The sequence below is a fragment of the Elgaria multicarinata genome, chromosome 1, assembly GCF_023053635.1.
Source record: "Elgaria multicarinata webbii isolate HBS135686 ecotype San Diego chromosome 1, rElgMul1.1.pri, whole genome shotgun sequence".
NCBI lineage: Eukaryota > Metazoa > Chordata > Lepidosauria > Squamata > Anguidae > Elgaria > Elgaria multicarinata.
Genome location: NC_086171.1, coordinates 126,400,088 through 126,427,622, shown reverse-complemented (window position 1 = coordinate 126,427,622; position 27,535 = coordinate 126,400,088).

The window sequence follows — 27,535 nt, the reverse complement described above, 5'->3', positions numbered from 1 at the left end:
CTCAATTCTGGAATAAAATCATCATCATCCAAAAGTAGCTGCATTGACCATATGAAAAATTTCAAAATCCACACTAGTGTACTACGTTTATTAGGTCAACCAAAAGATCACCAAAAATGTGCAAGCATTCAAGATCTCTTCATCTGGCAAGATGTTACAAAAACCAGATTTGGCAGAGCGGGGGGCGAGGGGAATGGAAAAGGCCTAAAATGACTTGATGATAATATCACAGCGCCTGTGCATACAGAGACCCGAGATGAAATGTGCGGGGTGGGAGGGATCTACAGACATTCACATTAGGCTTACAGGTCACGTGATAGTTACAGGGTTGGACCTGGAGCTGCCCTTAGGGTTGCTGGGAACAAGACAGGGGAAAATGTTGGATCCCCTTCTTTGGACATACAATATTCAGCTGATACTCAGACCTGTTTTAATCCTGAGCGAAGCACACAGGCCTTTTTTACCAGTTCAACAATAGACTGCTGGCTAACTCAGCTGCCTTCTTTCTTTTTATCATAGACTCAGTTAACACAACACATCCCTTTGCAGTGGAGGTTGGCGTGTGGGGGAGAGACCTCCCATCCACAAAACATGAGGTGGCTACGCTAAACCAACCACTTGGACCCATTCTAGCCCTCTCTTTTCTCAACCTCAGACTCACAGGGTTGAGGGGAACCTTGAGAGATCATTCTGACTCCTCCCTCCCAGCTCTCAATAGTTCCATACCTATTATAGACACCTTTTTTTTTATAATGGTTCACTCACCTTTGCATTGTCAGGCCTTTTGTGTTCATTACTTAGGATGCAATCCTATGCATGTTTAGACAGAAAAAAAGTCCAACAATTCCCATCAACCCTCAGCCAGTGTTCTGCCAAGAACAAAATCCTCATAAGCTACTACAGCAGCTTCCCCAATTTGGGACTCTCCAGATGCCCTGGCCATGCTAGCTGTGGATGACGGGAGATGTAGTCCACAAATCTGGAGATCAGCAAGTTGGGGAAGGCCTGCTGCACTACAGCCTGCAGGGCATTTCCAAGCCTTGGTTTCTTCATTCTGTTTTTATACATCCTTACAATCCTGGAGCCTGTGAAGCCTGATTGAAAGCGAGGAAATGCCATGACTTGTTAAACATTTTTATTAGGTTGGCCCAGCTCATGCACGTGCCGTGAAAGTATTTGACGTCTTTCAGACTTCTCTTTCATAAGCATTTTCCTCGGTCTCGGTAGAAAACGTATGCAGTGTACTATACGGTGCTTTCACGAGCCGATTCGTATGGCACTTAGGTAGGGAGTTTATGTTCTAGAAATAAACTGCCTTCAAATAGATTTTCTTAACAAATGAACCACAAAATCATGGTGTGAAGGTGAGAAAAGCCTCACGTAGGAGTTCAGCTTCCTGCTCTTGGTCTTAGAAACTTCCCCATCTCAGTGAGCAATTCCACAAGACAATGAAGGCAAAAAAACAAAAATTCCACCAAATTGGAGTTTCAAAGCTCTATTTCCACACAATATCCCAAAAAGCCAGGTATACTGCTAAGACAGAGAGAGAGTGTATATGTCTCTCTCTCTCTCTCTCAATAGAAAGATTTTCGCAAGCCAAAATGGATTTGTAAACGTCATATCTTTAATGCTTAATCTCATGAAAAGTGACCTTGCCCAGAGTTGTCCCTGAGCAGCAGCAGAACCTGAGGAGGAAGACCCAACAAAGGAAGGTCACTCCCCTTGTATGGAGATAAGAACAAACCCAATTGGAACCACCCTGGAATTGAAAGAGAGGCTGTGAGATGGCCTATTTCGATACTCAATCAAAATATATCTTATAACCACCATAACAGGTAACCAAAGGAGAGGTCTGGACATGTTCACCAATACTTCAGCTCCCCTAAACTAGAGAAACCTTTTCCCATCCAATAGGCAACCAGAGCTCTCAAAACGTTTATTTGGTATGATTGTTTCTAGGAAGTTGTGTGAATCCTCCCATATCCTTAACCCCACCCCTTTTACTTCCCACTCTCAATTTCTTACTATTAAGGGTGTAACAAGGCCAAAAACTCCAGACCTTCGGATTTGGCCAGTTCAGACTGTGGTAGAACAAAAGAAATTTGGCAGAGATGTGAGGAAAGTTTAGTTCTGCATACATGACTTAGCTCCCTATAGTCTCTCTTCCAATGTCACTTTTCTCCCAGCTGAGAGAAGAGCACAGGGAGGAAGGGCTGTAATACAGGGAGGTAAGCAAAAAGCAGACATGGGGAGGGCTCATCTCCTTTCACTCTTGCACTTCCTTTTGCTCAAAAATTAGCCCCATCCACCTGCCCGCTGCACCCACTTTACATGTGATTGGCTCTGCCTACCAGTAGATGCCCTACCCTCCACCTCACCAGCCCCACTAGCTACTGGGAGAGATCCAAGTTCAAATGAACAGGTACGGCGCCTTTATTCAGATAATACTCGGGAGTGTTTTGTTTTTGTTTTAAAAAATAAAAGTTACAACTGAAAGCCAGATATACTTTTGCATATTTGTTTTGCCTTCAGCAGTTCCAGAACAACACATTCAGCTGTTTTATTAGAGTTCCTACGTTCCACTCTAGTCTTGGAAGCATAGGCTAGTTATACTGCCCAAACCAAAGTTTTAGTGTCCAAACTCTAATAAGCCAATATGTTGGGGTGGGGTGTGTTATGTGTGTGTCAGTTGTGTGGTGTGTGTTTTTAAATCCTGTAACCATGTGCATTTCTTAAGGAGGCAGAAAGAGGGGGATAATTCTTAGCTCATACTTCTTTTTCCATATGTAGCTACACATGTGGCGAACATCTGCATAAGTTGTAAAATTGTCTTTCTATACTGCGTGCACGCTGGGGTATACAGGCCCACAACTGTGCATTAAATGAGATTTGAAGCAAAAGGAAAAAAAGATGCCCGTTTTATTTATTTATATACACATGAGCACACATTATAAATATCAGCATTCAGTAAATATAACCACAGGAGGTTAGATCCCCCCTTCCCTCTTTCATGGATCAGAACAGCAGAATATCTTTTCAGCAAGGCTATTTAAGTAGGCCCCTTTGCAACAAAGTATAAAAGAGCAAATCCTAGCAGTGGAAAATAAAAGCGCTTGTTAAAAATACATTTGTCCAATATTTGTCATCCAATCTGGTTCCACTGGAAAACTGGGCCAACTCTCAAGAAGAAGCTGGATGCTTCGGAGACTTTTTTATTTTATTTTTTGGCACAGGATGTCTTAATCAAATATTCTGTGTTAATAAGGTACATTGGCACACAGTCCCTATGTTCATTTCAACTCAGTGGAACTGCTGCAGGCACATATTTGAACAAGGACCAGAACAAGGGGGGGGGGGACAGGTGATCAAATTCCCCTCATTTAGCATAGGAAAATCTGGTTCAACAGGTTTAATCCATTTTAGAGAACTAGTAAGCTCACATGCAGGAGTCTTACACAGAAATAAGAGCTTCATGGGGCTTACTTCCATACAAGAGTGTGTAGGGTTGCATTCTTTAAAAGGCAAGATCAGGAATCAAGAAAACATAATCATAAAATATAAACATAATCATAAGAAACAACGGCCAAAAAGACCCACTGGTTTTACTCAGATTGGTCTGTAGTACTCCGTTTGAGCTGGGAATGGTCTAATGCAGCCTTCGACAATCTAGTCCTCTTCAGCTGCGATGAGCAATGCATGATGGGGTCACGGAGGCTGTAGTCCAACATCTGGAGAGCAGTAGGTTGGGGAAGGCTGGTCTAGCATGGCAACAGCCAAAGTGGGAGAAACGATCCTCCTTGCTAAATTATTCACAGTGGTGAATTTAAGTAGTTTCAGGGCTTTTCTACATGGGTCAGCTCTATAGGGTCAGCTCCTTTTACAAGTTTTTCTTCCAGTGTGAACCACTAGGTGGCGCTGTGGTATGGCAGAATTGCAGAGCTACACCAGGGGCTGTCTATACGTGGGGAAAGCCCCGTGGTGGCTGTGGAACTGCACTGCGTTGGTTCGACGATGCAAACACAGCTCCGGAGCCGCAGGGGGCTTCCCTGCAATGCTCTGATTTGAAAAAATCAGGGATTTACCCTGACTTTTTCAAAGGGAGCCATGTCAACATGGCGCTTCCACTGTGTAACATCGCTCTGGGGTCAACCCGGGGGGGCGGGGCTGGTGGAAGGTGACTGATGATTGGCCGCCTTCTACCAGGAAGAGGGTGGCAGAAAGAGAGGCTGCCAGAGAGCCCTTGAATGAACGGCAGCAGAGTGAAGAGCCTGCCTTTGTCCCTTTCCACCTTCTTTCTCTTTTCCGGAAGGTGGATGAGCTGGTGGCAACGGTGGTGGCCTTTGTGTCCTGGCGCTCAGCGCCTTCATAAATCACCCCTTATTCCTTCTCCAGGGTTGGGTGAGGGTGAGTAAGGGTGGGGGGCACTGCTCTGCAGCAGCTCTCAACTCTCTGGCATCTTTGGGGAAAGTGCAGGGAGAGGGAGAGGGAGAGGGCAGGGTGACTGTTGCTGCCCAGAAACCCTGCGCTCCCTCTTCAGCATCAGGATTACCCAATGTTGCCCCAGAAGAGGAGAAGAGTGAGGTCTGAGAGGGAGGCGGAGCCAACCCAGCACCGTGAACACAGCCCCTAGTGTTTCATGGTGCCATCCAGGGTATACCAGACTTTCCTCGACAGAAAAAAATAGACAAATGTGTAAATGGTTGCAAAACATGGGGGAGACCCTGGAGGATGACAGCATCATGTAAAGCACCCACAAACTACCATGAGGAATCACAAGCACACAATAAATGCCTCATGTAGACTTAATGGTCTTATGCCCTACACCTCAGTCTTTGGATGGATAGATAGAAAAATAGATAACTATCTAAAATTATTTATAGTCTGCCTTTAAGGGTGGAACCCCCCTTGAGGTGGCATACAAAATAAAAAGTGGATACAGTAAAAAAAAATCCATAAGAACACGTTTCAATAAAACCCACAAAAACAGAGATTGCCAATTAAAATTGTTGAAAACTAAACTTAACAATAAAAAACAATGCCCCCAGCTTAAGGGAAGCCCAGCAAAAAAACAGATGGGTGTTTAGAGACCTGCAAAACCTGCAGACCTGCAAGAAAGGGGCCTGACAGATAAGGCAGGTCCTCCTTATTTTGCTCAATGGGGCCTTGGATGCCTGCTCCAAAGTCATACCCTGAGTGATCCTCTGGCTATTCAGGTTGTGTAGACCATCTTCAGTTGCAACCCACAGCTCAGAATACAAGAGAAGTAAATGTAAAGGCGGAGGTGCATCATCCTCCTCTTCTAATCACCTTCTCTACTTCTAGCCTCTCATATTTTCTTTGATGTACTGAAGCTAACCATATAGTCATATCCTTCTCAGCTCCTAAGGTATACTCCCTCCATATTACCCTAGTGACGGGAGTACTGTATAGTATTATAGACCATTTCAGCTAGCTGTTAATTTGCTCAATACCGGGAAATTCCCATTATGAGATCCCACCTATTTTTATTTTTATTTGGTTTTACACTCTGGTTTCTCTTGCTTAACACACGTAATGGACAAAAAATGCGGCCCTTTGAAAGTGAAGAAACCCATATGCTCCACCATGTGCACATGTATTCAGCCATTATTAGCTCTCTTGAAATGTAGCAGTGTTCCACTAATGCAGTAGTTGTCATTTATTTAATCCATTGTTGATGGACTGGAGAAATATCAGGTTTCCCCTGACTAAGGATTATTCTCTTAGCCAGCATGCAATTTATCAGAACCAATTTCTGCAAATAAGGATCAGCTTTCCTCCCAACAATCCTGACCTACAGACACTTTGGTGCAGGTTGGATAGAAGACGTTGCTGCTGACTGTAAAAGTACTGAAATGACTTACATTTATAAGAGCCACATTCTTCACTGGTTGTCTGTCCATATGGGCAGGTTACACAGCCTGTTGTATGTCTAGAAATGCTTACACTAACCACAGCAGATTTAACAGTGTAAGACAGGGGCGGGGAGCCTTTTTCAGTCCAAGGGCCAACTTCAAATCTGGGAAAGGGCTTGAAGCAGCGTTCCATCTGTGAATGTGGCACAGTGGGTGTGGCCACAGGCAGAATGGGCAGGGCCAAAGTGCGATTCACATCGAATTTAAGCCTATCTATAAGAAAGCAGGATACACCTCTGCATGAAGTAAGTAGGACTGTATCACTCAGCCTTCCCTTTCAAATAGCAACCCAAATGCCAAGCCTCTGCACGTCTACTCAAAAGTAAGCATGGCTGCCATGGTTACTCACAAGGAAGCAGGGCAACCCTTTCTATGTCTACTCAGAAGTAAGCAGGACTGCATCATTCAGCCTTCACTTTCACATAGCAACCTCTGCATGTCCTGCTTGTCAATTTACAAATAAGCAGGGCAACCATCTGTATGCCTCCTTAGGAGTAAGCACAACTGTATCACTCAGCAGCTTCCTCCCTAGGACCCACTCCTCTTCCTTCTCATCTGACCTGCCAGTTTCTGCCCCAGGGCCTGCCCGTACTCCCAGCAGGGAAGAGTTCTTAGTGCTGATCAGCAGCTGATCTGAGAACATAGCAGTTCCCAGCTGAGCAAGGGAGCTTTTCTCAGTGCCCAACAGCCCAAAAAAAAGAAAAATCTTCTGGAAACCCCAGAGAAAACTGGGGGAAGGGAGGATAGATCAAAGGTAAGCGAGGGCAGGTTGTTAAAAGGTGGGGTGGGGGTGTCCACAAGCAAAGGGTTTGGTCCACATTAGGCCTGCGGCCATAAAATATAAGCCCTGTTCTTTTGAGTACAGATGAATGCGTGACATGGGTGTAATCAGAGTTGCATCCCCTAGCCTCACCCCCAATTTCCAAGTGTTCAAACGTATCATTGGCACATACACCAAAACATACATAGGCTCCTGTTTGTGCAGTCTAGCTGGATCAAGGCCTTGCAAGACCAGAAACAATGACAAGAACATCAGAAGTTCCCTTATACCACTTCAGACTCTTTGTCCATCTATCCCAGTATTGTCTTAGATGGCCAGTGGCTCAGACGGAAGACCTTCCATTACCTGCTATCTACTCCTTTTCACAGAAGAGCTGATTCCGGGGTCTAAACCTCAGATTTCCTGCATGCAAAGCATGTGCTGTACCCACTGAGCGATGGCAAAGCAAAACAAAAGAGAATTCCAGGTAGGAAGAAGAAAGGGAAGGAGAAACTAAAGGACTAAAGTTCAGGTCTTTAATTTGTTCTGCATTTTCTAGGGTACCATCAGATCAAATGTGTTTGGGTGTACTTGTGCAGACTCCATGCGCTAATTGTATGGCTGGGTGTTGGGAGGTGGGGCTAGTCAATGCTCCCCCAATCACTCTTCCTCCGAGGTGTTCACTTGTATCCAAATGAACATATGAAAAGGACTACAGTTAACAAAATCCCAGTGACAACATTTTTCAACATTACAACGTCTCATGACTCATTTAGTATCAACAAAAAATCAAGATTCATATTTCAGATGATCTCATCTGGGAGACATTAACGGGAATTGTTTACGCTCTTTAGGGAAACTGTAGTATCATGCATTTGCCATTCCTATTGCAATTGTTTTAAAACAGAGCGGTCACTTTCTTTGGGGGGGGGGAAACGACGTTTCTTTTATGAGCAAACCAAAGCCATTCTAGTTATAAGGTGGAGAAAGAAGGTGTGAGTGAAGCATAGGGAGTATTTAATATTCTTAAACTGGAGCTCCACACAGCCTTCTTTGGATAATTCTAGTCAATAATCTTGGTTCTACTTCTACAATCAGAAAGCTAACAAAGGCAGGTGGAGCTTGGTAATAAAGGAAAGCAGGACCCAGCGAGGTGACTTGGGGCATTGGGGAGGAAGTCCCAGCAGATACCAGGCTGTGGATAGGAGGCAGAGCAGCGGTGAAGAATAGGGAGCATTGTCTCTCACACAAATCTGTTGTGCACAATTCATTTGCTCTGTTCCAGACCCTGCAGGGTGCTAGGCAAAGTCTGAATGAAGAAATCATCCTAGAACTGCCAGCAGCATCCGGTTGACCGCTGGGGGGTGGGGGGGAGGGACGCTGGGACTAGGTAGACTTTAGTTTCATCCAGCACAACTCTTCTTACATTCCTAATAGTAAGCAGTAAGGCTAAGTCACATGGAGCTAGTCTCAAACAGCAGAACCTCTTGCAAGGATGGGGAACGTGTGGCCCTCCAGATGCTGTTGGATTCCAACTCCCATCAGCCCTAGCCAGCATAGGCAATAATGGCTTGGAGTCCAAAAATGTCTAGAAGGCCACAGGTTTCCCATTGCTGGCTTACTGCATTTGTTTTGATTTGGTCTATTGCAAGGCCTGGATAAACTCCTTGGAGAGTGACCCAGTGAAGTCCAGAACCCAATATTCGATCCCCTAATGGATTCTGTCCTGGCCAAACCTGACCTCTCATTAAAGGGGCATCACTTGGTCAAGGAGCAATATGCTGCTGCGCTACTGAGCTATCTTGGATTAGACCCATTCAAGAGTGAACAACCTTACATTGCCAGTGGGTCAGTTCAGACCTCTCACCTAAGATGTTGAAGCTGCCAAATCCCCAGCTTAAAACCCCTGCTAGTCATTCTCCTTTTCCCACAGAGAAAGATCAGTAGCCCTCCTGATTTTTTCCCTGTCAAATTCAGGACCATGGCTGAGATGAACCGGGTTTGAGGTTATCATCACAAGAGTCACTGCTGGAGCCTCCCATGGTCTGGGTCACAACATCAGTGTTGGTGACATCACAATTCAAGATAACAACATTGCTTTTTCTTCCTGTGATCTCAAAAAAGTCCCACAGACACATTCTCCAAAGGAAGAAGGAGGAGGTCTGGGTAAGGAGAGGGGCCCACACCATCAAATCAAAAACAGACTTGAAAATTGGGGTTACCTGCTTGATGGCACTTCAGAACCATTTCTAACTCATCCTTTGCAACTGGTGTGGATGCTCACTGAGAACGGGGTGCATCGCAGCCAGATTGTGGGACATAAAACAACTGAGAGCTGGGCTGCCTGACATTCCTAACTTTTCCCAATTATAATTTGAACTTGGTTTGGGTCTGTTGTAGGCTTTTGGGGACGTGTGTGATGCTAGCAGGGTCAGAACAAGAGTAACATTAAGTTAATTATGTGACTTGCCCTTCCAAACTCTTTGTGAGTCTCTGGTCTGTTCCTCTCCCCCTACCAGAACCTGAGTATACTTTATATCAGGGGTGCTGAAACTGTTTCAGCCCAAGGGCCAAATTCAACTTTGGAGAAGACCTTGGGGGCCACATTTCAGTGGTGGGCAGGGTCAAAAGCAAAGGGGGTGGAGCTTAAGGAAAGGGGTGAAGCCAGAAATACAAAACATACCTGCATATTGAATCTTAAAGCTCTTATTGCCACTAACTAAGCATTAGGAGCGGCACTGCAAGCTTTTAGAATGGGGGGGGGGGTATGCAAAAACCAGGAAGCCACCCAGTGATCCATGGATGAGGAAAGGGGCGTGATCATCTGGAAAACCCTGGAGGGCCAGAGTCAACAGCCCTGCTTTGGGTTAATTAGGAAGTTTGCAGCCATATCAGATTTTTTAAAAATTTAATCGGAGGCACTACTGCGTGGAATTTCCACCCAGAGGGTGGTTTTTCCCCTCTCCAGCTGTAATTCCAACAAAAAGGCCCCCCAACTGTACTTAGCAAGAGAAAAACAACTCTTTTTCTATTGCTCATTGCAGCGTAGGGGGAAAGCTGTTTTTGTTGGGATTGTGGCTGGCGAGGGAAGGGTTAAACCTCAACTCCCTGCACATTGTGGTCCCAATGAAAATCACACACACTCATGCCCAGGCCAACCATTATATTTTAAAAACACAATGATGCAGCTTCAAGCCATGCAATCAACATGAAGTGTAGGTAGGCCCTGGTATGTGCAGGTGAGCAGAACATAGGGGAATTCAGGCTAAAAATGCATAGAAAAGGGTTTGGAAAGTGAAGGGCAAGAAGAATCAAGGCCCAGAACATTAATTAATTAATTCTTTGTTCCAGCCACAGATCATCACGAGATTAAATAAACTGCAGAACCGATCAAGGACAGGCAAGTACAAAAAGAAAGAAAGAAACACGCGTTATAATAATAATTTCAGCACCAGCCAACCACCTGAGTGCTTAAACGTTTTGGACACAAAGGCAGAAGAAGCCACCCTAGGCAATGAACATCAGTCAAGAGGAAGCACGGTGGGATCTTGTATCTGCCACCCTGCGGTCCTTGGAGGAAGAGGGAATAATACCACTGGGGCCTTGTGGGCAGGGAAATGTGTTCATCCTCAGAGCTCAGTTTCCCCCTTCTATACCAAGCCATTTGATGGGGAAGGCCAGGGCAACCCCTGCCCCATTGCCCCCAATGAACCCTTTGGGGAGAATTAGGGCTCCTGTCATCCAATCGTTATAGGGACAGGAGGACTCTGGGTAGCACAAGGCCATGTCAAGAGAGGTCTTGGGATGCAGAGCCAGAATTCCTGTAGGCTCCCCACTCAACATGCCACTTGTTAGAAGAGGTTCTCTTAACCAACACCATTCAATCCTATGCGTAGCACCTATACCCTGACCTCTGCAGCTGGAGACATTCCTCTATAACATTGCCAGGAAGGGGCTGTAGCTCAGTGGTGAGCACCTACTTTGCGTGCAGAAGGTCCCAGGTTCACACTCTGGTACCTCCAGTTGAGCTGGGAAAGACTCCTGACTGAAACCCTGAAGAGGTGCTTCCAGGCAGTAGAGACCAGCCTTCCCCAACATGGTACCTTCCAGACGTTGTTGGATTTCAACTCCTAGGTTAGCATGGCCAATGATCAGGAAGTAGGGAGTAGTAGTCCAAACAGTTGGAAGGGCACCAACTTGGAGAAGGCTGATGTAGACCACCACCACCCTAGCTTCTTTGGTTGATGGGCACATTTGGAATTTTCAGAGAATGTCGTGGGTGCTCTCACAAAATGGCTGCCATGAGGGAGGGGGCTTGCCCATTCATAAAATGACTACCATGGTGGGGATGGCCGGTCACAAAACACTCATTTCCCAGAAGTCAAACTGCTGAGACTAAAAGAAAAGTGACTTGCCCAAGAACCTAAGTACAAGATAGAGGTGGGGTCTGAGCTACCAAACACAAAAACCCTCTCTTTAATACAAATAAATATGGCACTGGAGAGCAACACTTCATTTTGCGGCCTGCCAGCCTCTCAGTTAAGGTATGTTTTTAACTAAAAAATAATCTTAAGAAATAAAATAACAATCACCATGTTGGAAGCCCCAAGTGTAGACAATACTGAACTAGATGGACCAGAAGCAGCTTCCTGTGTGGGAAGTAGGCATGTATAAGAAACCAGAACCTTTGGAGTTGCAGGGTTGGAGGGTAGAGACAGGTTGTTCTGACCCTTGATGTAGAGGGGTGGCCAGTTCTGTGCAAAACTCTGCTTTTCAGCCCTCAGCCACTCTGAAGTTTAACATTATATAATCTACACACAAGCGTACAGACGGACACAGCTGAACTGAAGAAAGAGCTGTTTGTCTCAGGCTTCCCAAGCTACCTGTTACTGGTGCCAGAGTGCTCCCAGCTGTGGTTAAGCGAAACTAGGAAAAGGCTAAGGAGCCATTTTTGACATATGCTCTGGATTACAACACTTGCCTAGCATACCCGCAAGATGCCAGTCCTGGATAGCTCCTTCAGAGTTCTGTCTGGCTCTGCCTGAAACCCAGAGCAAATTCACTGCCCCACTGACATCGGAGCCACCAAGTTCCACTGCAACACAGCCAAAGCTGTTTGAAAATCCTTTAAATGCCCTTGGCTAAAACAAACAAACCTGCTTTAAATAGAAAAGCATCTGGGTGATCAGATACAGGAAAAAAAACTCTGCCAACAGCACCGTGACAGTTTAGGATTGTGGCTGAAACGTGCAATAAAAGGCAGCAGTGGAGACGTGGCAGCAGTATAAAAGACGTAAACATAGTGGCTCATGGCTCTGAAGCCATGGGCAGTATTACTAGGATGACCATGTGGAAAGGAGGACAGGGCTCCTGTATCTAACAGTTGTATTGAAATGGGGATTTCAGCAGGTGTCCTTTGTATGCATGCAGCACCTGGTGAAATTCCCTCTTCATCACAACAGTTAAAGCTTCAGGAGCCCTGCCTAGTGTGACCAGATACAAAAGAGGGCAGGGCTCCTGAAGCTTTAACTGTTGTGATGAAGAGGGAATTTCACCAGGTGCTGCATGCATACAAAGGACACCTGCTGAAATCCCCATTTCAATACAACTGTCCTCCTTTTCCTATGGTCACCCTAGGCAGTATCCAATACGGCTACCTCTGCTTGGTCTGTAGCACTGGTGGGACCAACCGCGAGCGCAACAGGAAGTGAGCACTTCCTATAGCAAGACTGGAATAAGCAGAAATGCTCATTTCTCAAACAGGGTCAGTCAGTGCAGCTCCCTTCTGCAAGCTCCACTGACCTGGCCTCATCCAGAAATAAGCATTTTGGCTCATTTCCATTTGCTTCAGGACCTGCTAGTTTCTGGTTGCACTAGCAGTGGGTCCTGCTAACTGAGTAATGCCCAATAATTGTAACGGAAAATAAATTTTTAAATTTTTAAAAGGTTGGGGGAGGTTATACAACTGTTACCTATATTTCCAAAGTCAATATTGCCCAAAGATAAACTTATCTATTTATCCATGAATGTAGCTATTTGTTTGGTTAACATGACATCTGAACAGTAGAATAGGTCAGTCTGATAACCTATATAGTCAATTCGCTTTTCCCCCCATTATAGGCTAAATTCAGAACACAAAATGTTGATCAAGTCTAAGTGATTTCGCTATTTGGTTTCAAGCATTCCCTAAATGAAACCCTTTAAGCATACAAACTCTTTAAACAACATATAGTATTTCATTAATTTAAACAACCTTAGTTAAACAACTTCTAGTAAATTCAGTCCAGCGTAAGTTAATTTCTTTCTAATGAACAGAAAACCATAGCCCCATGTTTGTTCATTCTCTTAGGACTTGATTCTGCTCTGGCAAATAGGCCCTTATGCTGCCAATCTATCACTGGAAGTATTAAACTAGGCAGAAGTGCTCTCTAACATGGATAACGGCTTCCTTTCAGAATACAGGCTTCAATAAATGAAAGAATGGGAGGGTGAATGGCAGAGAGCCAATTTATCTCATTCATTGAACTATCCATAAATAGGAAACTATGGAGCACTGTGATGGTCTATCTTATCATATAATCATAGAATAGCAGAGTTGGAAGGTGCCTATAAGGCCATCGAATCCAACCCCCTGCTCAGTGCAGGAATCCACCTAAAGCATCCCTTACAGATGGTTGTCCAGCTGCCTCTTGAATGCCTCTAGTGTGGGAGAGCCCTCAACCTCCCTAAGTAATTGATTCCATTGTCGTACTGCTCTAACAGTCAGGAAGTTTTTCCTGATGTCCAGCTGGAATCTGGCTTCCTTTAACTTGAGCCTGTTATTCCGTGTCCTGCACTCTGGGAGGATCGAGAAGAGATCCTGGTCCTCCTCTGTGTGACAACCTTTTAAGTATTTGAAGAGTGCTATCATGTCTCCCCTCAGTCTTCTCTTCTCTAGGCTAAACTTGCCCAGTTCTTTCAGTCTCTCTTCATAGGGCTGTTTCCAGACCCCTAATTATCCTGGTTGCTCTCCTCTGAACACTCTCCAGCTTGTCTGCGTCCTTCTTGAATTGTGGAGCCCAGAACTGGACGCAATACTCTAGATGAGGCCTAACCAGGGCCGAATAGAGAGGAACCAGTACCTCACGTGATTTGGAAGCTATACTTCTATTAATGCAGCCCAAAATAGCATTTGCCTTTCTTGCAGCCATATCGCACTGTTGGCTCATATTCAGCTTGTGAATATGTGAATATTCAGCTCTTCATCTCTTACCTAAGAAAAAGCATGGGTTCTCATTAGGGATGAACATGGATTCGTGGTATATGATTCCTGAACAGTTCTACCTTTAAAGAGGGCCTATTTTTTTTTATTTTTTAAAAACACCCTGACATTCACAGCTACAAATAAGCAATTATCATGGGCCTATGGAAGAAGAAGAGAATAACACTCACGTGTTGTGCAAAATGTGGAGCCTAATGCCCAGAATGGAGAATGATCCTCATTGCACCTTAACAAACTGGCTGGTGCTTTGTACAGATCATACACTTCTGTTAGGATCTCAACACCTACCCTTGAGAACATTATATATACACATGTGCAGAGAAATGTCCCAAAGATGAACAAGTAGGTGATTACAGATACTATACAGTTGCACAGAATAATAAGGAAAGGAAAAGATCTCTGCAAAAGAAGTTATTTTAGGCAGGATTCCAAGGAGGAGGAGGAGTTGGCTTAATGAACAGTGTTAAAAGAAAGTGAGGTGCCTTTCTGGACATGGTTTTCGAAAATTAGGGAATGGTATGCAAATATTGTATCAAAATCTTTAATCAATACTGCAATCAACTAACAATACAAGGTCCCATATCCTTACAAATAGCTGTCCCAGAAAAGATAATGTTTTATAGTAAGGGCCAGCTTGCCCCATTCTGTGGTCATTGCCTCCTCTGAATGGACTACAGACAATAATTTATAATATTCACGGGGCTAGAACCAGACTTACTCATCATTAGAGCAGAGCCATTGAATCAATGGGACAAGTTGAGTATGACTAACTTAAGTCCCATTGATTTCAGTGGGTCTTTTCTAATCATGAATAAGCCTGGAGCCAGGAGTGGTCAGAAAGTAGATCTCCAGATGTTTTGGACTGCCAGTATTTCTGACCATTAGTCACAATGGCAGGGGCTTCTGGGACTGGAAGGCCAACATTTCTGGAGATCTACCTTCTGCCCACCCCTAGCTTAGAACATCAAACACGACCAGTCTTTGTACAAAAACCAACCATGCAATCAAATGCCCAAAGGTTTCTGAAAATGTATCGTATATAGTCTTTTTCACTGGCAACAGGTATACAATGAGTATTGCAAAATGAATTATTGGGATTGTATGAAATATGCATGTTGGGATTGTATGAAATATGTATTATACCCCAGTCCAACTAAGGATTATTTTACCTATTTGTTAAGATATTCAACTGATCTCTCAACATGCCTTTTCTATATTTAGATTATCCTGGCTGTGGATGAATAGCATAGTGTATTTATGCTTGGAAAGCATTCACCTGTAAAGAGGTATCTGAGGCATACAAAAAGTGAGTGGGGTGGCTTTTGTTAGTCATAGAGAAAGAAAAGCTGTCTAGAACAATTTGTCCTTAATGACTGTTTTAGCTCAAGAGAGACCCTGAAGTGAAGAATAAACAAACTGTCAGAAGAACAGCGAGAAAGTCTCTTAAGATCAAGGTTAAGGTTCATTGGTACAACTGCTCTGAGGCAAAACATTACCACATCTTGGATTCATCTTGGCATATCGATGAATGCAAAGGTACAGATGTAGTGGCCTTTCTTGTTGGGATATCTGCATCCATTAAACAAATCACTGCATTGTTGTTGCTTTTATTTCTTAGGGATAGGTAATATTTTGCAGAAGTGAAGGATGATTCTGTACCAAAGAATTCAGACAAGGTTTAGAAACTAGGATGAAAGACTGAGAGGGAGAGAGTTAAGCAATTGACAAAACAGGAATAAATATATATATTGTTTAATCAATTTCTATCAAACATTTTCAGCTTCCCCTTTCATCAGTAACAGTTAGTATAAGTTAGTATAAATCAATATATCCAAAGCCGTGTCCTAATCTATTGTGGTTTCCCCTACACAGAGAACCTCTTACCCAGTTTAATTCAATCCATTCTTGTTTAATGACCAAAGCTAGCAAATTAATGTGGATCTTTTCTTTCTCACCTGCTTCCTAATTGGACTTTATTTCCCTCTGTATTGAAATAATAGAGTTGTGAGTCAAGAAGAACCCCCATACTTGTGCACAAGTAGTGTGCATGACCTTACTTGTTAATGTTTAACCAGTCCCCCATTTTCGCACGTTTGCATTGTAAACATTCCGATCAGCCTCATGCAGAAGAAAATCCATGCCAAAGCACTGGTGTATTTAACTTACACTTAAGGAGTCAGTTTTTAATTCAATTCTAGACCTCCAATTTTACAGTTTTAGCTCTTCTAAAAGACTGGTGGACTGATTCAGTGTTGTCTGAATGACCACAAGCAAGCCTCAGATATGCACATTATCCCCACCCTCCACCCACCTGTCCCTGAAAGACCATGAGGAAGAGACTGGAAGCACCCGCTCCCTGGTTTAAACCAACTGAATTTTTTGTACATATGGATGGGGAACTGTAGCTTCATAGTGTGTTGAAACAAGCCAGGATCGTAAATCATGGTTTGATCCTGACTTGTTTCAATAAGCTACTGTTTATTCTTTTTGGACATAGTTACAAATGGGAAGCAGGTGCTTTCAATCTTTTCCTTGTGGATGCACCAAGAGGAGGAGAGGGGAAGTATGGTTTAGCATTATGCCTTAACTGATGCAAAAAGCGCTATGTTGTGTTCAACTCCCACCCGCTCCAGAAATGTTTAATTTCTGCTTTGATAGCCTCTAAGCTTAGACTGAATGTTTAGATCAGTATGAAACAAAGAACAGCATACGACAGCATCCCCCAACCTGGTATCCTCCACATGCTTTGGACTACAGATCCCATCATCCCCTGTCAGCATGACCAATGGTCAGGGATTGTGTTGGTTGTAGTCCAAAACATCTGGACAGTACCAGGTTGGGGAAGGCTGGGATAGAATTTTGAGAAAGGCAACAGCTGCACTGATTTATCTTAAAGTACAATGTGCTGGACTCTTCTGACTGCTGCAAGGTCTATGAAACCAGTTTCCTGGATCAGCAAGGATTTAGAGAGTGTTTACATTAGCTTAGTCCTTTTTAAGGCAATCAGTTCAATCAGTAGAAACTCCATCACACACACATGCCACCCTCTTATCCACGAGGGGCTTCGCCATACACTTTTTTTTTTAAAAGGGCGTCTCCAGATGTGTTATCTCTTTTACGTGTCTCGAGCTGCCTGCTTCCACTGACACAGTGCACACAGGCAGAAATCTACAGAAGGCACACAGGGTTTGGGTTGCGGTGACTGGCTGAACTGAGATGAGTTGGCTATTGGGGTGTTTCCATGGTCAGCAATAGAAAGTGAATACTTCCTGTGTGCTCATGAAACTCAGGAAGTTCCGTATCAGCAACAGAAACCCCTTGAGCTCACAGTCTCCCAAGGCCTGGTTCTCACAGATGAAGTGATAAGCCTGTTTCTGATCAGAAACTCTTCTGGCTAATGCTGCGGCCTCACAATGGAATGCTCCTCCATGCAAAACAAAAAATAAAAGCAGCAGGAGCGGCACAAATCGCCTCCTCCCGCCACTAAAAACAACAAGAACTCTGCATGTCGAAAACTTGTATATTAAGGAAAAGGTTACGCTAAAACCCCTCTGCCTCTAGCTTTGTATATGGAGGGTTGGGGTGGTGGTGTGTTGAATAGAGGAGGTTTCAATTGTATTAGCTTCTGCTCACAGTCTGATATGATACAGTTAAGAAACAGGGTGAAAAACTCCTTAGAATTAGGCAGAAGGGGGTGGCCACTGGGCCCGTACAAGCAGAGGTGGTCATTAATGAGAGTGTTGCATTAGAAGAGGAGTGGGCAAAAAGTAGCTCTTCAGATGTTTGGACTTCAACTCCCAGAACACCCTGCCAGCATGGCCAATGGTCAGGAATGTAGAGAGTAGAAAATCCAAAACACTGGAGATGTACTTTCTATCCACGCGCACGCGCGCACACACACACACACACACAAGACTATGTGTGGTAAGTTGCCATAATGAATCAACGAAGGAATGCAAAAACCCAATATCCCTCAAAAGAGGAGCCTTCACTCATGCCAACGCACATACCAACCATGTCCCCTGTGCTAAGAAAGCCATGGCATCCATCTGCAGAACTGAGGAGCACAGTGAAGGAAAGATGGAATCCAAATCCTGCATTTGTACCAATGTAGACACATCCTTACAATGACTGATCTAAAACTTCACATACTTTCGTTCTTTGGTGAAAACCTGTTGTAGTTGTTCTAAAGCAAAGCATAAACAGAATTCCGTGTACCACGTTAAAACAATAGCCTAGTCATTCCCAAATCGCGGGCTGTAAAAGAATGAACAGTGTATGCCAAGAATTATATAACCGTGTAATCCTATACATGTCTATTCAGAATTAATTCTCACTGAATTAAATGGAGATTACTCCCAGGTAAGTGGGTATAGAATTGCACCTGAAAAGATTCTTGAGAGTCCAAAGAGCCCACTGACAGATGAGGCTGCCAGTTGCACCTCTACATGAATCCTTGCTCTGGTCTCCCCCTCCTTCCAGTCAGCCTTCACTGGGCCAGCTAATTCTCATGTGAGTCAGCATCAGTGCAACTGGATCATACATCCACTCCTGGCGCTGAGATGTAGCAGAATTATCCACTCTGTAGGCCTATACATACTTACCTGGGAGTAGATCCTAATGAGCTCAATTGGGCATACGTCTGAGTAGGCATGCATAGGAGTGCACTGTTAGAAGAGGCTTCCTGATGAGTCTGCATGGTTGACTGCTTGCTGCCTTCGAATCTCAACACAGGGCTAAAACAGATGTTACTTTAAATCTGTGTATAGCAACAACTAAGACTTTTGTTCATTTTGCTCCGAAGTAGGTGCAGGACCCCTGACCAGAACCTTAAAAGGTTCCCCCTACCCCCCATGCTAGGGGTCTGACTTGGATTAGGCACCCTGTGCCTACTCTAGAGTAAAAATGAACCAAAGATATAGCTGTTAGATAATGTAGCTACTTTGACCCAAAGGAATCCATCAAACCCAGTATTGTCTGCACAGCCTTATCATTACGCAGGATGTGATAGTTGCTTCAAGCAGCAGATGCTGGGAAGCAGGAGTGAAGTGTCAGAGAACAGAGGGGTGGGGGGTGAGAGAGAGAGAGATGTGGCCTGCCCTGCACACCCCATCTCCAATCTCTGCCCTCTGGACACAGCCCTATCACCAGTGTTCAGGTAGCAGTCCGGTCAGCTATGGTACATGGAATGGGGTGTGTGTGTGCGCCATCTTGTCCTTTACCTCAGGCAGCAAAATGTCTTGGTCAGCCCTATCTCTGCCAACTGGCAATGGTTTCCTAAGGTGTCAGGAAGATGTCTTTCCTGTCATCTGTTGCTGATCCTTTGAACTGAAGATGATAGGCCTGCATGCAGATTATGTGGTCTATTACCAAGCAGTGGCCTTCCCTTGGAAAACCCAGAGAAAGAAAATGCAGATACGATATGAGAGGTTCTCAATAACTCCCATTGAGTTCTATGGGGAAAGTAAACCAATTGCAATCTGGAATACATTGGGAAGGGACCATCCCCCAGTACCCCCTTCTTTTCTCTCTCTTTTTCTATATAGGCCAATGACTTCTATTCACTCCTATGGGGAAAAGTAAAGGGGTGCACTTGGGAAATTTCAGAAGGTGGTAGTGGGGATTAAACCCACCCTCACACACTGGTTAACCCAGCCACCAGGAACCCAGGAGACTGTATAGGGCGTCTTAAGACATTTGGCTGCCTGAGGCAAAGATGTCCCTCTCCCATTCCATGTACAGAAGCCGGCTGGACTAGGAGTCGAGTCTTACTTTAATACTTGTGAGGGAAAAGGATCCTCCACCAAACCTGAGGGAACACATGGGACATACAGCTCTGTCCTCCAACATTTTATTTATTAAAACATTTATATCCTGCCTGATATCACAAGGATATACTGCTCCCCCTTCCCCTTGAATCCTCTGCCCAAGGTGGCCACCTCGCTCTTCCTAATGATAGGGCCGGCCCGAAGTGCACATGACACACTGTTGTATTACATAAACAATATCTGAGCCCTCTCTGCCTTCCTGCCCTTCAAAATGCTGGACGTTTTGCAAATTTCCAGTAAAAGCCACGATTATGAATTAATTCAGTTTCTAACCACCAATATGAATTCTCCCACTTTTTAAAAAGCAATTTGATAGTTACTGAGCTGAAATTACTCAGCTGTTTTCCAGTCCCTGATATTTCTGTTACCTAACAATGGGATTCCTTATTCACTCATTTTAATTATCTTCAAAATAAATGAAATTCGGTTGTGAACTGACATCTACTGGTAGAAAAGTGGAAGTTGCACTACAGACACAATTGGCATATTTATTTAGAGCAAACCCTTGCACAGCCTCAGGAAATGAACTGGAGTGAGATGGCAAATTGATGTGAAACGTCAAAATAGCAAATGAAGTGTTCTAAGTAAGCATTGATTAAGGAATGAAGAATAGAATAGCTTAAAAATAACTAACATTTCCATGGGCAGTAGAACAGAGAGAGAGAAAAAGCTGTTAGGGAAAATATTGGCATGGACGATTAAGTCAGCATTGCTCCCTGTGCCTTTAAGATCACAGAAATTCAACAAGTGAAACTTTTCCTAATATGAAGATCCAATGATGGATAATTTCTTCCCATTGTGCAGCTATTAAAGTAAAGGCACCCTTGGATTAAAGAAGAAGTGGCACTCTTACTAAACCAGGATTAGAAAATGGATCCCTCAGACACACTGCAGAGCACAACTTTTTCCCCCTAAGTACATCTGAAGGGTTTTGAAAAGACAGCCTTGGGCTTAGAATGGCCTTCTCCAGCTCAATGTGTTCCAGATGTTTTGGACTACAGTTTCCATCAGCTTCACTCACCATGGCCAATGGTCAGGGATAATCTGAGTTGTAGTCCAGAACATCTGTAGGGCCCCTGGTTGGGGAAGACTGGTGTAAAAAAAATCTTCACTCAACTCAGTGACAGTGGTTCCCAAACTTTTTCAGGTAACTGCCCCCTCGGTTCCACGAACTCATGCCCAGTGCCCCCTACCCTACACTATAAAAATCATTATTCAGAATAGTGGTTTTCAATGACACACTAAGGAAGATAATAACAATAAAATTCAAAACAGTAACAATTAATTGAATATTTATTCAAAATCCAATTACATTTTTTTAGTTTATTCAATTAATATCATCTTTTCAAAGTCTTATAGTCATTTAGCAAGTATATTAGATATCACATTTAGTAACTAGAGTAGATTTGATTTGATTTATTGCATTTATATACCGCCCCATAGCCGAAGCTCTCTGGGCGGTAGAGTCCCTCACTATTCTGTAAATTCTTAATGTGATAGATGGGCTTGATGAAGTGATACCAGTTTTCCAATGTCTGGTTTAAAGTCACTTAACATGAGTCTTAAATCACCACGTTTAGTAATCTGTTTTGCAGCCGGCATGGCGGGGCACACCAAGCAGGTTATGTCTCTTCATTAGCGTTTTGGTGCTTTTGAAACATTTCAATTTACCGTTAAAAGTAGGGATGTGCTCCGCTCCGATTAGGAGCGTAGAAGCAGTAGCGGATTGGCCTGCTCCGCCTTACCCAGAGGCGGAGTAGGAGCGGACCGCGGACCCCCTAGAAGCAAGGCGAAGAGAAGCGACCATTTTTCGGAGCTCCGAGTTCAGTCGGAGCGCTCCGGTCGCCATCTTGAAAACATTTCGCCATAGGATTGCATTGTGGCAAATAATCGCGCATAACTACGTTGTTTTTGAAGCTATCATTCTGGAAATTCTTGTGCACAGAGAGTCGTGGATGGGGGTCATTTTGAGACCACTCTCACCTCTCTGCGTGCTGTGGTTCACGTGCAATATTTTTTTAAAAATCGGGTCAACCGCGCGGCTCAAACTGCGTTTCGGCTTTTCGCCCATAGGATTGCATTGAGGGAAAGAATCGGGGATAACTGGGGGGGGGTTTAAGCTATCATTCTGAAAATTCTTGTGCACAGAGAGTCGTGGATGGGGGTCATTTTGAGACCACTCTCAACTTTCTGCGTGCTGTGGTTCACGTGCAATATTTTTTTAAAAATCGGGTCAACCGCGCGGCTCAAACTGCGTTTCGGCTTTTCGCCCATAGGATTGCATTGAGGGAAAGAATCGGGGATAACTGGGGGGGGGTTTAAGCTATCGTTCTGAAAATTCTTGTGCACAGAGAGTCGTGGATGGGGGTCATTTTGAGACCACTCTCAACTTTCTGCGTGCTGTGGTTCACGTGCAATATTTTTTTAAAAATCGGGGTTTGGGGTTTTTTTATTTATTTTTTTATTTTTTTGGAAGCGATGACAGGCACATTCAACTCCCAATCCTGATGAGAATTGATCTCCTCAGAAAGCATCCTCCTCCAATCCCAGCGTTGGAGGGGGGACTAAGGCAGACCCACCCTGAGAACTTTCTGTTTTGTGTCTCTTTGTGGGTTGGCGTTCGTGGAGGGAACACTTAGTTAGTTAGTGCTCCTGCTTTGGACTTTGGAGATAGATTAGGATAGGTTTAGTTTGGCGCGTGTGTGTGTTTGTTTGCGTCTTTCTGACTTGTAGCTTAGTTTGCCCTGTGTTTTCCCCTTACTTTGATTTAATATAAACTTTATTTTTGAATTTTGGAGTGTGTGGTTGGGTTGGTTGCCCCCCCCTTCCCTGTATTAAAGCCTGACTGTTCTGCTTTTGTGAAAGCTTTCTTTTGAAAGCATACACACACTTTTTGTCCCATTTCCCTACATTTATATTCTTAAACATATTTTATTATATTCTTTCACATAGTCCATTAGTATATATTCTCATACATATTATATTAGTATTCATATTTTGTTCTTCTTATAGTAGTGGTTGGTTCTTTTTCCCCCTCCCCTCTCTTAAATCCTGATTGTGTTTCCTTCTATCTTCTATATACCAAATATACCAAAAAAATTGGATTCTCTTTTTCTTCTCTGTGTAAATTGGACAGAGTGGGCTGCTTTTGTCAAGTTCAACAGGCAGCCACAGATTGAGCATTTTGGGGAAAGCATACGCACACCATTTCCCTATTCTTAAACATATTATATTATATTCTTTGACATAGTCTTAGTAGTCTATTAGTATACATTCTCATACATATTAGTAGTAGTATTCATATTTTGTTCTTGTTATAGTAGTGGTTGTCCCATTTCTTGTCCCATTTCCCTACATTTATTAGTAATATTCTTAAACATATTATTATATTCTTGTAGATATTCTTAGTAGTATATATATATATATATATATATATATATATATATTATATTCTCATACATATTAGTAGTAGTATATTTTATTGTTCTTGTCCCATTTCCCTACATTTAAACATATTATATTCTTCTTATACATATTCTTAGTAGTACCTTATACATAGTATTAGTAGTATTAATATTTTGTTAGTCATCATGAAAAGAGGAAGCAGGCGTGCTGAAAGCAGCAAGGCTCAGTCTGCCAGCAGTAAGCAGGCTTCCTCTCCTCCTGTGAAACTCAAACGGGCAACTCCTTGGCTGACTGCTCCAAAACAGAAGCAGGACAAGCAGCAGGCAGAGCCACTCTCTTCTGCAACTTGTGCCCGGCGTTCTCTTTTTGAGGGTGGGAATGGGAAAAGTGCCCGTTTGCAAGAGGCACGTGGCAGCAGTGCCATTAGAGGAGGAGGAGTATCCCCAACTCCTTCATTCTCCTTTCAGCCCACGAGCCCGCTGATGGACCTAGATGAGGTCCTCAGCACAGTGGAGGGGGGGGAGGAGGAGGAGGCGGTGGGCCTCCAGGATGTGGGGGCTGAGGAGGAGCAGCAGCAGGCCGAGGCTCTCTCCCCAGTCTCATCCCACACCCCTGTTTCTGTGGCAACACCAGAGAGCTCAGGCGGGCAATTGGTGGTGTCACCACGGAAACGAAAGACAAGCATCGTGTGGGACCACTTTGAGTTGGGAGCGGATCCCCGCTTTGCTGTCTGTCGCCACTGCAAACTCAGCCTAAGCAGGGGTTCATCGACAGGGCATTATGGAACCAGCAGCATGAAGATGCATCTTCATAGGCAGCACCAGGCGATCTTGCTGGGGAAAGAGGCGGGCAAGGCGACTGGTTCCAGGGGAAAGCCGAAGGCTGCTGCTGGCACTGCCACTCTAAGCTCTCCATCTCCCATCCCCACAAGGGTTAGGCAGGCAACCCTGCAGGACATGGGGTGGGGGAAGTATTGACCCACAAGATGGCGTTTTCCAATGCCCACCCAGGGTGCTACTGTGTTGGGGCATCTGCCGGGACTGACTCCTCCCCAATACTAGATCTATGACATGTCACTCTGCCTGCCCCTCTGCTAGCCTGTCCTCCTCGGTGACCGACTCGCTGGGATGGTTTGCGTTTGCAATGCGTGACTAACTGCAATGCTGGCTTAGAAACCAGCCATCACTTCCTTGTGCCCCCAGAAATGCCCGCAGCCTGCCTGCCTGCCTGCCCGCCTGCCCGCCTCCCCCGGGGTGCTGCTGTGTTGGGGCATCTGCCAGGACTGACTCCTCGCCTACTCTGCCTGCCTCTCTGCCCGCCTGGTGCCTGGTTTGCTCCAATCGTCCTCCTCTGTGCCCCTCAAGGCGTAACTGCTGGCTTAGAAAGAAAGAACCAGCCATCTTTGCCTCACTTTGCGCCCACTTATGGGTTGGTTTGCTATGCGTTAGTGCTCAAGCCATCCTTGCGGCACTACAATGCATGCTGCCTGCCTGCTTTCCCTCCCTTCTCCCCTTCCCGCCTTGCAGCGATGGTGTATGTGTCTTGCTTTGACTAAGGGGAGAAGTCCTTCCTGCGCTCACTTAGACTTTATCAAATTCAATAATCCCTTTTTCAAATGTGCAAGAAGATTTAGGGTTATCTCGTGGCATGTTGGGATTGCCTTGGAACTGGCCCCATTGAGCTGTCTGCAATTGCAACTTTAAATCCCTGACATACTGGAGTGTTCAAATTTCAAAAGTTCCCCTAACATCAGGGGATGATGGGATTGCCTTGAAACTTGGTGTCCATGGGGACACATGGGTAAGCTGTCATGGGACCAAAGGATAGGTTTCTAACGTGCAAATTGACGTAGTTGTAGAATGGGACTTGATTTGGGGTGAGTTAAAAAGTTTAAGCCACGCCAAAAATCAGGGGATGATGGGATTTGCTTGCAACTTAGCGTGCATGTGGACACATGGATAAGCTCTCATGGTGCCGAGTTTGAGGTTTCTAACATGCAAATTGACGGAGCTATCCCAAGGGGTGTGAATGGGGTGCCCGATTTTCATAAATTCCCCAAAAATCAGGGGATGATGGGATTGCCTTGAAACTTGGCGTCCATATGGACACGTGGATAAGCTATCATGGTGCCGACTTTGGGGTTTCAAACATGCAAATTGACGTAGTTGTAGAATGGGACAATTTGGGGTGAGTTAAGCCATGCCAAAAATCAGGGGATGATGGGATTTGCTTGCAACTTGGCGTGCATGTGGACACATGGATAAGCTCTCATGGTGCCGAGTTTGAGGTTTCTAACATGCAAATTGACGGAGCTATCCCAAGGGGTGTGAATGGGGTGCCCGATTTTCATAAATTCGCCAAAAATCAGGGGATGATGGGATTGCCTTGAAACTTGGCGTGCATGTGGACATGTGGATAAGCTATCATGGTGCTGAGTTTGAGGTTTCTAACGTGCAAATTGACGGAGCTATCTAAAGGGGTGTGAATTAGGGTTATGGGTGGTGCGTTAGAGGGTAGAGCCGCGCCAAAAATCAGGGGATGATGGGATTTGCTTGCAACTTGGCGTGCATGTGGACACATGGATAAGCTGCCCTGGTGCCGAGTTTGAGGTTTCTAACATGCAAATTGACGGAGCTATCCCAAGGGGTGTGAATGGGGTGCCCGATTTTCAAAAATTCGCCAAAAATCAGGGGATGATGGGATTGCCTTGAAACTTGGCGTGTGTGTGTATACGCCCATGAGGTGTCATGGTGCCAAACGTGAGGTTTCTAACTTCAACGGAAAAAAAGTTGTTTACTTTTTTAGCTTTCAATGCAAGCCTATGGGGGGGCAAAAACGGAGCTCCGGATCCGGATCCGGAGCTCCGAGCGGAGCGGAGCGGAAGTGGGCGGAGCGGGGGCGGAGCGGAGCGACCCGCTCCGGAAAATGGCGGATCTGCAAGTGAAGCGGAGCGGGGGGTCCGTGCACACCCCTAGTTAAAAGGACTCTTCTTAAACGGTATTAATACATGTGTGGATTCTTCCCCTATATGGCTTGGGACCAAACTACCTTCTCCTATAAAAATGTCCCTGGGTTTTAAGACCTTCTGGAGAGGCGCTTCTCGGAAAAAAACACCTTGCGCACACCCCTGCCGCCCCTTTGCCTCTTAACGCCCCCCTATGCAATCCCACCACCCCCAAGGGGACGGTACTGCCCACTTTGGGAACCACTGCCCTAAACTAATAATATATATGCATGGGGGAGAGAGAGAGCAAGCCTACAGCCATACCACCCTGAATGTGCCTGATCTCATCTGGTCTTGTAAGCTAAGTAGGGTTGGACTTGGATGGGAGACTGCCTGGGGATATTGGGTGCTGTAATGTATTCAGCTAAATTCAGTGAAACAGGTACAAAACCAGGATCACACGGCTTGAGAGAACAATCTCAGGCATAGAACACCAACTTTGTTTTATAATCTAAAAAACAGGTCATCAGAGAGAGGGCCTGAATCTGGCCATGATGAGAAAATTAAACTGTGTCTTTATTAAGGTTTACAAATGCTGTCAGATAATCTTAGAACAAAAACATTCCTTGGAAAAACCAAAGGATTTGGAGGAGGATGGGAAGGAAGGCAGTCACCAGGAAAGGAATTAAGTGCCCCAATGGTACAGCTTCATCTAGAGTGGCCAGATGCAAAAAGAGGACAGGGCTCTTCCCCCTTGCGTAGAAGAGGGAATCGCAGGACAAGCTACATGTGCTGAGACTCCTTCTTCTACCTCAGTAAGAGCTCCGTCACATGGGCGGGGTGTTAACACGCTCCCTACCATCGCTTCTCCGCCCATGTTTTCGTTCCTCAGTTACTTCCTCTTTCAAGAAGAGGAACTACACAACGAGCACGAGGCCCACTGAATCCGCTATTCTAATAGCACTGCTTCTCCTGCACACAGCAGGAGAGAGCAGCAATTCCGTGTTTAAAAATACATCGAACTTAACGAGGGGTTTTTTTGTCGCGAAAGGAAGGCTGGAAGGAGCGGAAGGCGACATTCTCAGTTAGTAGAAACTTAATTTCTAATTATCTAAATTAGGAACTGTGAAGGACTGGGAAAATTATAAAATGTATTAGGTCCTAGAATACAGTTGTTCCCGAAGTAATTTGTGTTTTCTTGCAGGTAATAAACCTTGTCTTCCTGTTAGGCAGTAAACCATAGTGGTGATAGATAGAGGAAAGGTTAACTTGATATGTTTATGGGAGGAATCTGGCCAGCTTGTTTATAGTGCAAACCGGCGCCAGGACCCAGCTTTTGGTATGCGGGAAAGTGGGAGTTAAACTTACCAAGGTCAGGCTGAGGCTTTACACCTGGAGGTTATC